We start from the raw sequence: 15,149 nt of genomic DNA on the forward strand, positions 1-15,149 counted from the left end.
ATGATGCGTAATGGAGATTCCAAAGCGCTCTTCTTTGGTCAGAACCATGGAGAGCGATCGCGGATAGGTCTGTCCTATGCACCGAAACTTTTAACAATGCAACAAAATATTTAAAGAGCATCAAGCTATTAAAATATTATATACGCACAGATAATATAACAGTAGGCTATCTTAGTCAATATTTTTTATTAGGTTAAGCAGTGATTGGATAATGTTTTTTGTTTTAATTTAACATTTTTAATTTAAGGCCCACCCACAATTGGTCTGGCCCATCCAAAACTGGAATCTTGGCGCCATGCCTGGTTGTTCATGCCAGTTTTGTGGCTATCACATGTGTAAATAGCATCGCAAGAAGTACACATGACAAAGCCAGCACTTTGGTCATCATCTTTCATTATTTCGGCAAATGTCTGCCACACTTTGCTCTTTCTATTTGTGTATTTGCGGAGCTTCCACTCCCCAGTCTTCACCTTTTCTCTTGCCGCCTCCATCTCTACCTGCAGACTGAGGCAGTCTTCACGCCAGTTATTCAGCCAATAAAGTGTAGGCCTATGTATTTCATAGAAAATTGTGTCTAGAACTATATAAATGACAAAGGTTTAATTGGCATCTTTATTTCAAACGACCCGACCGACCGCGACCCGAATATCATTAAAAATATTTTTGGATGACTCGTAACTCGTAATCGACTCCTGCTGACTTCAACATTCACATGAGTCTCTGTACATGAACATGGTAAAGTGAAAATCAAACACCTTGGAAATGAAAGGTATGTACATGTTTTTAGGAATGGCACAAAGGTCTCTGTCTTTGGATAATTGTTTTCAATGAGTGCTTTTTTGTCATTTGTTTTGGACTGTCAACATCTTTGGATTTTGTTGTGTTGTAAATAAATCCAAAAAATCTAAAAGCCATTCTTTTTTAAATCTCCTAATTTTTTGTGCAAGGTTTCTCAGAATGATAGGGCCTGATAGCTCCTAATAGGGCCGTTAGGGGAGGGTCTTTGTCTTTCTCAGGTGAGAAAAGCTTACATATTAATGAGCTCCCGCATAAAGCTTTTTCACACAAAACACGTCGTAAATTTTTTAAATCAATATATTGTCTTATCTGAATGAGCAGTCAGGGTGATTTTCACATAGTTTTAGAGCAAATATTCTAGGCTACGTCATACAATTTTCAAAAGTCTTGTGAAGAAATAATCAGTATGGGTTTCATGACCTTATTTCAGTGAGAATTTTTTTTTTGTATTTTCACAAACCACGCATAAATGTCATTATCTCAAAACAACAAACTTTTACACACATGCTGCTGATATATTATTGTAGCAGAGTTTGTGCTGAATACAGTGTAATTAGACTTTAGCCATGAAAATGTCACAAGTAACAGAAATAAGCACAAATGTCAGAGCATGTCTGAACACCTCCAGGGCCCAGAAAACACCTCAGACCCCAGAGGGTTAAATCTAAGGGATTTATTTTCATAATCAACCAAATTTATTCTTGTCTCTCTCATTTCTATTATATTAAAGTCAGTTTAAGAGTGACAGATCTTGGAGTCCAGCTGTGTGTCCATGAAGAGTGACTGGTCTATGACGGAGCCAATAACATTTAAGGGAAAACACACAGATCTGAGGAACAACATTTTTGTTCAGACAGACAGAGAGACCACAGACACACACTCAGTGTGTGTAACTCAGTGACTCACACTATTATAAAGCGCTGCAATAGCAGGAGTCGAGCACAGGATCAGGTCTCCTCTCACAGCTGATCCAGAGCTTCAGTCCTCATGTTTCACTAACATCTACTGACACACAAAACACTTATAATCTGGACCAGAACAATACTGTCAAACTCAACCAAACCAGATTCAACCAAACTAAACACAACTACATAACTTATTGTGAAACACAAACACAACAACGGATTAAAAACCAGTGGTAAAAGATGGATGAATGGATTGATTCTCTATGTGAGGTTTATCTACATGTACTGTAATATAATCTAATAATTATTATCTTTATTTTTTTGTCTCTATTCTATTGAAGTCAAAACCAGATGGAGAAATCAATCTCACCGGAGTCCAGCTGTGTGTCCATGAAGAGTGACTGGTCTATGACGGTGCCAATAACATTTAAGGGAAAACACACATCAACTGATCTGAGGTACAACAGCTTTGTTTAGACAGACAGAGAGACCACAGACACACACAAATAATGCATGTATAGCATAATTTAGCAAATATCCATTTATTATCAAAATACAGAAACAGGTGATGATATTGTGTAAGCATGTATAACTCAGTGACACACTATTATAAAGTGCTGGAACAGCAGGAGTCAAGCACAGGATCAGGTTTCCTCTCACAGCTGATCCAGAGCTTCAGTCGAAGTATGGATCCGGAGGGCAGAGGTTGAGCTGAAGTGACCTGCAGTGAAGGTGGTGCGATGTCCGACCCAGGCGGAGCTGACGTACTGAGGCTGAATGCCCGATGGTCGCTGTTGACATCGAAGGTGGAAGGAGCGTAAGCGTAGGAGTCAGGGCATCGGGTGGAGGTGGAGTGGAACGATGGATGGTGAAGCCGGCTCGCACACCTGGTCAGACACTTGTTGCTCAGGCTCAGAGGCAATGTTTAGCTTGGTCGCTCACAATGGCGCTGGCTCAAATGTTGCGGTGGAGTCTCTTACGTTGCCTGCACTGGGCTCTTGCTGCCGATCCTAGCAGTCTGGGTGGTTTTTGCTGTGCACTGGGTTATGAGTGGACACCCACTCCACGAAATCCTCGAAGCTCCCCCGAGGTCCTATCCCGGACGACTGCTCCTTAGTGGGGGTGTTGAGGCCGGCATACGGTAATGTGCATAGGTAGTCATCGGACAAGTTTGATAGATTTGCAAGAAAGATATAGTCCTCTAAATGTCTTTTGAGGGAGCGATTTCCCTGTTCAAGGCACAATAACATTTGTTATGAAAAATAGCAATCTATACATTTAGAAAAGCTACAACATGCCACATTTGTAATATAAATCTTTAGTAAAACTATCTATTCCCTTAACAGATAATCTATTATAAATTCTACAAGGTAGTAAAAATGTACCACAATAAATACAATAGAACATGATAAATTCTAGTAAATGTGGTAATGAGTAGGTTAAAAAGCTTTCTAATGTATGTTGGTGCATGGTGATGTTTTCTCCTCTTTTCATTAGTCTTTTTAGTTTATGTGGCAGTTTTAAATGACGTTTTACTATCATCAGCGTTGTGATATGAATGGCTCACGATAATTTAAGGATTCTTATCTTTCTTTTCTTTTCTATTCTACAACTAAAAGTCTATGAACGGAACATAATGGTGACATTACTCCCCCCCTCCGGCAAGGCACGTCCTCGCGCCTTAACAGAACAACAGAGGGAGGACTGGAGGGGGTTCTGGAGGTGGACGAGGTGATGGTGAAGTGAAGAAGAGAGGCTGGAGTGACAGGATGGTGAAGGGATGATGACGATTCCCTGGCGGCACTGATGGAAGGGGCCTGGTGGCGCAGACCCAGAGCAGTCCAGTACCAACAGCCCACGACGGAGTAGAGGAAGGGAGGAGACCAGGTAGTGAAGAGGCTGACGGCAGCTGGGGAACCACCAACGGGACTCGGCGGTTGGTTCAATCGGCGCAGACGGAGAGCCGGTGGACACAAACGAGTCGCTGGACTGGGAGATCTAGGTGATGTCGCGGCGACGAACGCTGGAGGTGGAGCCGGAGTACCCGAGAGCTGAGGTGGAGTCGGAGTGAGGGAGGACAGAGGTGACACAGAGGGGAAGGAGGAACCCACTGTAGCCGAAGGGGTGGATGGACGGAGCATAGCTGATGGACCGTAAGTCCGTGACGGAAGTAGAGTGACGACTGACCAAGTGGGAGCCGGCAGGATGAGGGAACCCGATGTAGCTGTCAGTTCGAGGGTCACCGGCGGAGCCGCGGGTGGGAGGAGCTAAGACGGAGCTGGCAGGTCGACAGGCCGAGATGGAGTGCAGAGAACCGAGGCTGGAGGAGGAGCCGCGGGATCCTGGCCGGGGGTCTGGCTGTGTTCTGGATCGGGGTGCGATGCTCTCCAGACACCTGATGATGGCCTCCTTCCAGTTTAGGTTAGAGGTGTCTGGGAGGTCGATCGGATGGTGGAAGGTTGCCCCGATCCAGAACAGGATCTTCAGGGTTTCGTCGTTGAGGGGACTGGTGACTAGGGGTGGGAATCTTTTACCATCTCACGATTCAATTCGATTCCGATTCTTGAGGCCACGATTCGATTCAAAAACGATTTTCGATTCAAAAAGATTTTCGATTCAAAACAATTCGATTTTATTCATAATGATTTCTAATCGGGTTTCTGATCATGATCTACTCTCATCTGCTTTGCTATACAGAATGACAAACGGAGACATTAAAGTGTCTTTTTCACATTTATTAAGTTCAATTCTCAGGGAAGGTTACATTTGCCAGCATATGTCCCAACATTGCTGAGAACCAACAGGAAAATAAATGTGTGCCTGTACTAGCAGCGTACTTGTAGTAAATTAATACAAACTTCAGCATATTCTGAATCTCTAGCATTTAATAATAGACTTCTAACCAACATCCTCTTGTTATTTCCAATGAGCAATATAATCCTTCAGACAAAAAAAAAAAAAAAACATTTTGCTGTAGCAAATTCACAAACAGTTTTCGTTCAAAAATATAGAATTATGTACCAGAAGCTATCATATAATGCTTGTGGACTTATGCATATTCTGAATAATTAGTAACATACAAAGCCGCTCTTATACACAACTAAATAATAAAGAGTTATGACTTGAAATGTTTGCTGTATACCACAATCAAAAACAGCTTATACAAAGAAAGTGAATGAACATCTGCAGAGAGTAACTTACAGTCAAAATGTAACTTTTTGTGACTGGCATTGCACATATTGCATACAGATCGGTTTACAGCATATTGATGTGAAAACTAAACAATACAGAAATTAGCTCTCATACAAAAATATACTAAATAGATCACAATGAAATTGCCAATTTTCCATACGTTAGCTTTTAACGAAGAGGGTGCCATTCGAATTTGGCGCTCAGCCATCATGCGTCTCTGTTATGTGCGCGCCACAGACTGTCCGCGCACTGCACATCCGCTTCAGAGTTCCGCCTTTTGCGTTCCGTCAATGTTACGTTATTAGAATTTTTTTTAATTTTTTTTAGAAAATCGATTTTTGACATTTGTGAATCGATTCAGAATCGTCCACGTCCCGCATCGCGATGCATCTAAGAATCGATTTTTTCCCCCACCCCTACTGGTGACTGCAAGGTAAACGAAGTTTGTGGTGAAAGACAAAAAATCCTGGCTTTTCTGAGCTAGGGCAATTAACTCTATATGTGACCCGTCACGGAAACCAGTGACACAAGTCGGCAGCACAACTTTCGAGCAAAATGAGAAAGAAGCGTTTTTTTTTCAAAATTGGTGATTTTCGTTTTTTTGCAGAATCTGTTAGTTGAGATCACGAAGAAGCCTCTCCATGTTTGAGATAGCAGTATTGGTATATTTAAAAGCGTACATTTTGAGTATGAAATCGGCTTGTTTTTCGGAGATTCTAGCACGCAGTAAGGGCGTGTCATTGTCGGTGCGTATTTCCATACTGAATAAGCCGGCTTTTGTTTCTTTTGTTATTGCCCCCGCCCTCCAAGGGAACAGCGTGGCTACTTAGGCTATTTCAAAAATTCTGATTTCAAAATTCAATGAAGATGGACGCCAATAACATTACGATGTCCAGCAATCGATTTAAATAGTAGGTTACATGGGGTTTAATTTGTCGTTTAATGAGATGTAGCCTAATACCGCCTATTTAACCAATGTGTATCTTAATGGTCCAGTGGTAGAGTTTTCGCCAACGGTGTCAGAGGATCTTGGTTCGAATCCGCTCTTGTATAGGTTTATTTTTTTCTCGTTTTTTTCCTCTCATCAAAACGATTATGTTCATCAGTGGTTGTATATCAAGCAGGGACACGCAAACGTTTGCATTATCTTTTGTGGTTTCACCAGAACGAATAGAGAGTATCCGCAACACAACGGATTGAAGCGCGCGTCCGAATGAAGACAGTACAGTGTGTGCGCGAGCCACACGAGAAAACACTGTATCCGCGCCACTGATCGCAGCGGCAACGAGCACTTTGATCACTTGATTTTAAAAAACACATTTTAGCGCTAGTCTCTTATTTAAAAAACTAACGAAATGAATGCTCTGCCAGTTAACTGGAGATGTTTTATTTATTTGTAGAATTGGTACATTCGTGCTGCGAGATGTTTTAAAAAGTGGTGGGGACAATATCGACCCTGGCAAAAAGTGGTGGGAACATGTCCCATCCGCAAATTACGCCTATGCCTATTTCCATAGTTTATTGCTTATTATTTATCATTAGCAAAAGTTTGTTTCATGTTGCACGAGTACACCGAAGAAAATTCCTAGTCTGTGAAACCTTTCATTGACAATGGCAATAAAATCTATTCTGATTCTGATTCATACTTGGATTCATCCTCATACTGTATATACATTATATATATATATATATATATATATATATATATATATATATATATATATATATATATATATATAGCCTATATCATATGGCACATCCTGTTTTTGATTTGAACATTGTCTAGAGTTTATCTTATTTTTTATTCAGTGTACATAAGAGTTGCCTATACAGTTGTATCGGTAGATGCTAAGAGACATTTATTTATATATTACCTGTTTGCAAACTTTTTTTTTTTCTTTGATGGCACATTTTTCTGACCTTTTTGCTGACCTGATTTTCCTGACCTGTAAAGCACAGGGGGGAGCTTTACAGGGGGTATGGCTTATCTAAATGATATGTAAATGAGCCCTATTGTCCCTCCCAGCAGGAGAGAGAGGTGAGAACTTAACAATCTTTAGAGGCTGTTTTCTTCCCTTTGTGCTTTTTTGAGTGCCTACCTTCAAATGGCCACAACTTCTCCAAATATTATCAGATTTCCATGTCACATCATTGGAAAGCTTGGAGACTACACTTTCAGAATCTGTGAATAACTCAAAATGCCCCAGAACCGACTTGTGTCCCTACTTTCCGTGATCGGTCACATATTATCCATTTTCTGGTCCGGTATTCTGTCATGGCTAGTAGCAAGGAAGATGGAGATGAAAGTAGTTCAAACACTTTCTTTAATAATATAAACTCAGGAACAGGCGAACATGTGAGACATGAACAAACAATACCGGATCATGAACAGAATACAGGCAGGAACTTAAATGCACAGTGATGATTAACACAAACGACAGGCAGCTGTGAGGTAGTGATCAGTGTCCATGGTAACAGATTAGTGGCGAGAAAAAGACAGGGAAACACAAGTGAGGAATGAAAACAACTAAAAGTCTATGAACGGAACATAATGGTGACAATTTCACTAGAAAAATTATGTTTGTCCAGGGTCCTCTGGTTTAGGCGACACAGAATGACTCTATATGAATTCTTGTCTCTGTTTTCTCATTTATGTTGTCTCTGTTCTGTCCATGTTTGTCTATAATTAGGGAGCAGTCTATGGACACTCAAGGAACATTTAAGGGAAGACACATGTCATCTAATCTGAGGTACAACATTTCTGTCTTGACATAAATATATTTTATTAACACTTTTACTACTTTTTGTTGTAATCTAATAATTTATTCTTTCAGTCTGGATTCTCAACTGGTCCAAAGCACATTTAAATCAAATCTGCTGAAGAAGTTTCAGTGTCTGTATGAAGGAACAGCAAAGCAGGGAAACCCAACACTCCTGAATGAGATCTACACAGAGCTCTACATCACAGAGAGTAAAGGTGAAGAGATCAATAATGAGCATGAGGTGAGACAGATTGAGACACAATCCAGGAGAGCAGCAACAGAGAACACACCGATCAAATGCAATGACATCTTTAGACCTTTACCTGGACAAGACAAACCCATCAGAACTGTGCTGACAAAGGGAGTCGCTGGCATTGGGAAAACAGTCTCTGTGCAGAAGTTCATTGTGGACTGGGCTGAAGGGAAAGAGAATCAGGACGTCCAGCTCATATTTCCACTTCCTTTCAGAGAGCTCAACTTGATGAAGGACAAAACACTCAGTCTTTCAGATCTTCTTCATGTCTTTTTCCTGGAAACTAAAGAAATGGAAATATCCAGTGATGAATATAAAGTGTTGTTCATCTTTGATGGTCTGGATGAGTGTCGTCTGTCTCTGAACTTTAAGAGCAAAGTGAAACTGTGTGATATATCTGAATCAGCCTCAGTGGACGAGCTGCTGATGAACCTCATTGAGGGGAATCTGCTTCCCTCTGCTCTCATCTGGATCACCTCCAGACCAGCAGCAGCGGATCTCGTCCCCTCTGAGTGTGTCCATCGAGTGACAGAGGTACGAGGCTTCAGTGACACACAGAAGCAGGAATACTTCAGGAAGAGAATCAGTGATCAGAGTCTGGCCAGTACAATCATTACACACCTGAAGTCCTCGAGGAGCCTCCACATCATGTGCCACATTTACATTTACATTTATGCATTTGGCAGACGCTTTTATCCAAAGCGACTTACATTGCATCCTATACATTTATACATAGGTATGTGCAATCCCCTGGGATCGAACCCACAACCTTGTGTTATTAGCGCAATGCTCTTACCACTGAGCTACAGGAAAGCCCACATCCCAATGTTCTGCTGGATCTCAGCCACTGTTCTAGTGATGTTGAGTGAAGCAGAGAGAGGAGAGATTCCCAAGACTCTCACTCAAATGTACACACACTTCCTGATCATTCAGACCAACATCAAACATGAGAAGGACTATGAGAAGAGAGTGAAAGATGAAGACGTGATTCTCAAACTGGGGAAACTGGCTTTCCAGCAGCTTGTGAAAGGCAACCTGATCTTCTATGAGGAAGACCTGAGAGAGTGTGGCATTGATGTCATTGAGGGCTGTCTGATCGATTGCTCCTGTCTGCCTCGCTGCCTGCTGTGAGTGTGTTTGTTTGATTCGGTGCGATAAGCTCCGTCTTAGCCATATATTTCTTTGTTTTGAACCATCATTTTACTACCATTTCTAGTTTTTTATACTACTACATTTTACCCAACACCTCAGATTAACCTGACATCGCTAGCTTTTGTTATTAGTACTACTAGCACAAAACGCTAGTAATTCGCTAGCCTGTTAACGCGCCACCCGTGCGCTCAGCTATTTTATTTATTTATTTTTCTCTCGCGCGTCCGCGCCTTTGAGTTCATAAAAAGCTCAGGTGAGTAAGAATCACTCAACAAACACGGTGAGTAATGTCTTGTCCTGTTATTGTCACTTGCACTTCATGTCACATGTTTAGTATAGGCTTCTCTGTCGACAATATAGGATTTATATGTGATAAATGTAAGGAGACAGTTAGGTTGACAGAGAAGATTTCAGAATTAGAAACACGCATCCAAACTTTAATTGAGGATAGTAAGAGTGTTAGTGCTTTAGATGTTTTGGATGCGCATAGAATAGTGAACACTTTACATAAGTCGGTTCTGGCTGAAGTAGAGCCCGTGCAGCCGGGCAAATGGGTGACAGTGAGGGATCGCTCTAGTCGCGGATCTAAAAACCACTCTTCCGTTCCGATTACCATAACAAATCGATTTGCCCCGCTCAGTGAAACACCCACTGAGAATGATTGTGCCCTAGTTATTGGCGATTCTATTACACGGAACGTGAAAATAGAGACATCAACCACCATAGTCACATGTTTGCCGGGAGCCAGAGTGCCTGACATCAAAGCAAATTTAAAAGTGCTGGCTAATGCTAATCGTAAATTCTCTAAGATCATTATTCATGTCGGCACTAATGATGTTCGACTCCGCCAGTCGGAGATCACCAAAATTAATATTAAAGAGGTGTGTGAACTTGCAAGTACGATGTCAAGGACTGTAATTTGCTCTGGCCCCCTTCCTGTTCGCAGGAGTGATGAGATAGTTAGTAGATTATGTTCGCTTAACGGTTGGCTGTCTCGGTGGTGTCCGCTTAATAATATAGAATTCATAGACAATTGGAAAAGTTTTTGGGGCAAACCTGACCTGTTGAAAAGAGATGGTATTCATCCCTCCTGGGATGATGCTGCTCTTCTCTCTAGTAATATGGCTCATAGTCTTAGAGCTCAAACATGACAATCTGGGGCTCAGGTCAGGAAGCAGACAGACTGGCTAAACCGACCGTCTGCTAGCGGCCTCGCGTCACCAAGGTCAGATAAATCACATCACATAGAGCCTCTTTCACCTAGCTATCATCATATAGAGACTGTGTCTGTTCCCCGAATTTGGAAATCCAAAAAACGTTTAAACCCAACTAAGGTTAAAAATTTAATTGATGTTCAACAAATAAAAAACAGCTATAATACAGATGAGCAAATGCTAAAGCTTGGGTTGCTGAATATTCGATCGCTTACTTCAAAAGCACTCGTTGTTAACGATATGATTTCAGATAATAACCTAGATGTGCTGTGTTTGACAGAAACCTGGCTAAAACCAAACGATTACATTACTTTAAATGAATCAACCCCGCAAGATTACTGTTATAAACATGAGCCTCGTCTGAAACGCAAAGGGGGTGGTGTTGCTGTAATCTATAGTAATAGTTTCAAAACCACTAAGAAATCAAGTTTTAAATATAATTCTTTTGAAGCATTGGTGCTTAATGTAAAAATATATAGTGTAAACGATAAATCACGTTTGAGATTTGTGCTGGCTACTGTATACAGGCCACCAGGGCACCATACAGACTTTATCAAAGAATTTGCGGACTCTCTATCAGAATTAATATTGACTGCAGATAAAGTACTAATTGTTGGTGATTTTTTTTTTTTTTTTTTTTTTTTTTCTCCATTAGGTCACCTGATGGAGTTTTTCGGTTCCTTGCCACTGTTGCCTTTGGCTTGCTCAGTTGGGGATATTTGGGGATATTTAATTGAATTAATCAATCAACGATACTATTGATCAGCATTACCAAACGTAGACGTTCCACTAGAAACAAACATTGATGTATTGTTCTAATTTATTACTGTGAAGCTGCTTTGATACAACCTGTGTTGTGAAAAGCGCTATATAAATAAACTTGACTTGACTTGACTTGACTTGATTTTAATATACACATCGATAATGAAAAAGATGCATTGGGATTGGCATTTAAAGACATTGTAAATTCAATTGGAGTTAGACAACACGTGTCAGGACCTACTCATCGTCGTAATCATTCTCTAGATCTAATATTATCACACGGAATAGATGTGGATGCCGTTGAAATTCTGCAGCAGAGCGATGACATCTCAGATCATTATCTAGTCTCGTGTAATTTGCATTTAGCCAAGGCTGCAAAGCCGACTCCGTGTTTCAAATATGTGAGACCTATCACTTCTGCTACTAAAGATTGCTTTATTAATAATCTTCCTAATCAGTTTCATCATCTCAGCATCTCAGATAGCTTAGAAGAACTAGATATTACAACAGAAACGTTTAACTCTCTCTTTTCCAGCACTTTAGACACAGTTGCTCCGTTGCGCTTAAAGAAGATTAAAGAAAATAGTCCAACGCCGTGGTACAACGAGCACACTCGGGCCCTTAAGAGAGCAGCCAGAAAAATGGAGCGCAACTGGAAGAAAACAAAACTAGAGGTATTTCGCATTTCATGGAAGGAGAGCTCAATTACTTACAGAGAGGCTTTAAAAGCTGCTAGATCTGCTTATTTTTCAACCCTATTAGAAGAAAATAAACATAATCGTATTTATCGTATTTATTTGAAACGGTGGCTAAACTAACGAAAAATAAAGCTTCAAGCACCGAAGTTTCCAAGCAACACAGCAGTAATGACTTTATGAACTTCTTCACTTATAAGATTGATAATATCAGGGACAAAATTATAACTATGCAACCGTCTACTACAGTATCGCATCAGGCAGTGCATTGTAGTCTCCCTGAGGAAAATTTTGATTCATTCGTTGCTATAGGAGAGGAAGAATTTACTAAACTCATTAAATCATCTAAATCTACAACATGTATGTTAGACCCTATACCGACTAAGCTACTGAAAGAAATACTTCCAGAGGTCATAGATCCTCTTCTTAATATCATTAATTCGTCTTTGTCTCTAGGATACGTACCAAAAAACTTTAAGCTGGCTTTGATTAAACCGCTTGTTAAAAAAACGCAACTTGATCCTTCAGAATTAGTCAATTACAGGCCGATCTCGAATCTACCCTTTCTGTCAAAGATATTAGAAAAGGCAGTATCCTCACAACTGTGTTCCTTTCTTGAAAGAAATGATATCTGCGAGGATTTCCAGTCCGGATTTAGACCGTGCCATAGTACCGAAACAGCTCTCGTTAGAGTCACAAATGATTTGCTCTTATCATCCGATCGTGGTTGTATCTCTCTATTAGTGTTACTCGATCTTAGTGCTGCATTTGACACCATCGACCACAACATTCTTTTAAATAGATTAGAACATTATGTTGGCATTACGGGAAATGCACTAGCATGGTTTAAATCATACTTATCTGACCGTTATCAGTTTGTAGCAGTAAATGATGAGATGTCTCATCGATCACAAGTTCAGTATGGCGTACCACAAGGCTCAGTACTAGGACCGCTGCTGTTCACTCTGTACATGAAACATGGCATTAGCTTTCACTGTTATGCCGATGATACTCAGCTCTATATTTCTTCAAAACCTAACGAAACTTATCAATTCACAAAATTAACGGAATGCATAGCGGATATAAAAAATTGGATGACTTGTAATTTCCTACTTCTAAATTCTGAAAAAACAGAGTTTCTAATTATTGGACAAAAAACTTCCTCACGTAATAACCTAGAATACTGTCTAACACTTGATGGCTGCTCTGTTAAGTCTTCGTCGTCGGTTATGAACTTGGGTGTGCTCTTTGATACCAATCTTTCATTTGAAAGTCACGTGTCTAGTATCTGTAAAACTGCATTTTTCCATCTTAAAAATATATCTAAATTACGTCATATGCTCTCATTGACAAATGCGGAACAATTAGTTCATGCGTTCATGACCTCAAGGCTAGATTATTGTAATGCTCTACTAGGTGGTTGCCCTGCACGCTTAATAAACAAACTACAGCTGGTTCAAAACGCAGCAGCTCGAGTTCTTACCAGAACCAGGAAGTATGACCATATTAGCCCAGTTCTGTCAAAACTGCACTGGCTCCCTATTAAACATCGCATAAATTTTAAAATATTGCTGATTACTTACAAAGCACTGAATGGTTTAGCTCCGCAGTACTTGAGCGAGCTCTTAACGCATTATAGTCCGTCACGTCTATTACGATCTCAAAATTCCGGCCAGTTGATTATACCTAGAATATCAAAATCCACTGCTGGCGGTAGATCCTTTTCCTATTTAGCACCAAAACTCTGGAACAGTCTTCCTACCATTGTCCGGGAAGCAGACACACTCTGTCAGTTCAAAGCCAGATTAAAGATACATCTCTTTGACCTAGCTTTCACATAATACATTATAGACTTCTATAATTTAATGTTATGCTGCATAGATTAGGTCAGCCGGAACCGGGAACACTTCCCAAAAATCCTGATGTACTCGTTACATCATGAGAAGAATGGCATCTACGCTAATTTTAGTGTCTGTGTTTATCCCAAGGTTTTTCCTGCAGCCTGCCGGATCCAGGCCGTATCCAGATCTGATGAAGGACCTTCACCTGGACCGATGACAACGCAGTGCTGAAGTGCCAACTAGTCTCTCCCTATGGAGGATCCCACTACCACTCTACAGATAAGGCGTTGTCGGGAAAATTCGTCTCGCGGTCTACCCCAAAGCAACAAATAAAATAAAATTCCTTATCAAAATTTATAAGGAAAGACAAGTATTTTGTTTAGGCTTGGCTTGTAGGGAATTCCAAACCTGCGTATATTCTAACGCACATAACTATAGAACCCATTCTAAATGCTCATGTGAGCGCCATCAGCGTTTCTCACAGGGTCGCGTTTAAAGTCTGTGTAGAGAGAGTGGTGTCGTCTTAGCGGCCCCTAATTTAATAACAAATGATCATTGCGACGGAACCAAATCAATTAAAACTAACTTTAGATGGAAATAACTTAATTCTGCTGTAAAGCCGAAACAATCTCTGTTACCTTAAATTATACGCTTATCTCTGTAAAGCTGCTTTGAGACAATCTACATTGTTAAAAGCGCTATATAAATGAAGATGACTTGACTTGACTTGATGTGACAGAAGCATCAGTGTACTCAGGATTGTGCACTCAGATCTTCAGAGAGGAGTTGGGCTTGTATCAGGGGAAAGTCTTCTGCTTTGTTCATCTGAGCATCCAAGAACATCTAGCAGCTCTATATGCACACATTTACTTCACAAACGAGAACAGAGATGTGTTTAAAAAACAAAAACAAAGTCTCTTTTCTAAAATCTTAAACCAGAAGAAATATGATTCATTATCTGGCCTGCATCAGAGAGCTGTGGACGAGGCTTTACAGAGTAAGAATGGGCATCTGGACCTTTTCCTGCAGTTTCTTCTGGGTCTCTCATTGGAGTCCAATCAGACTCTCTTACGAGAACTACTGACACAGACTGGAAGCTGCTCCTACAACAAAGAGGAAACAGTTCAATACATCAAACAGAAGATCAGGAAGAATCGCTCTCCAGAGAGATCCATCAATCTGTTCCACTGTCTGAATGAACTGGGTGATGATTCTCTGATGCAGGAGATCCAACGTTATCTGAAATCTGGAAAAATAGGAGGAATTAAACTCTCCTCTTCACAGTGGTCAGCTCTGGTTTATGTGTTGCTGACATCAGAGCAGAAGATGGATGTTTTTGATGTAAACCAGTTTATTGGATCACAAAATAGAGCAGATGAAGTTCTTCAGAAGCTGATGCCTGTGGTTAAAGAATCCAGATCAGTTCAGTAAGTCACACTGACAACAATCATTACACTGATAAAACATGATCACATTTATGAGTTTAGCATGTGCTTTCGTACCTAAGCAATACTGTAAAAGGAAAAATTAATATATATCTTATCATTTATATCAGTGTTTCCTGGACTGAGAGAC

At 40.5% G+C, this 15,149-nt stretch overlaps 1 protein-coding gene and 1 pseudogene across 2 annotated transcripts in view; both read left to right on the top strand.

The window, feature by feature from the left end:
• The window catches only part of LOC307163661 (uncharacterized protein), a 435,973-nt gene that overhangs the window by 122,812 nt on the left and 298,012 nt on the right, over positions 1 to 15,149 (top strand). The window lies entirely within an intron of this gene.
• Positions 4,003 to 15,005, top strand: LOC307162998 (protein NLRC3-like; annotated as a pseudogene). Its single transcript has 5 exons — positions 4,003 to 4,124; positions 7,586 to 7,645; positions 7,730 to 8,560; positions 8,720 to 9,000; positions 14,314 to 15,005. The product of its transcript is annotated as a protein NLRC3-like (transcript).

Source organism: Squalius cephalus (genome assembly GCF_949319135.1).
Source record: "Squalius cephalus genome assembly, chromosome: 8".
NCBI lineage: Eukaryota > Metazoa > Chordata > Actinopteri > Cypriniformes > Leuciscidae > Squalius > Squalius cephalus.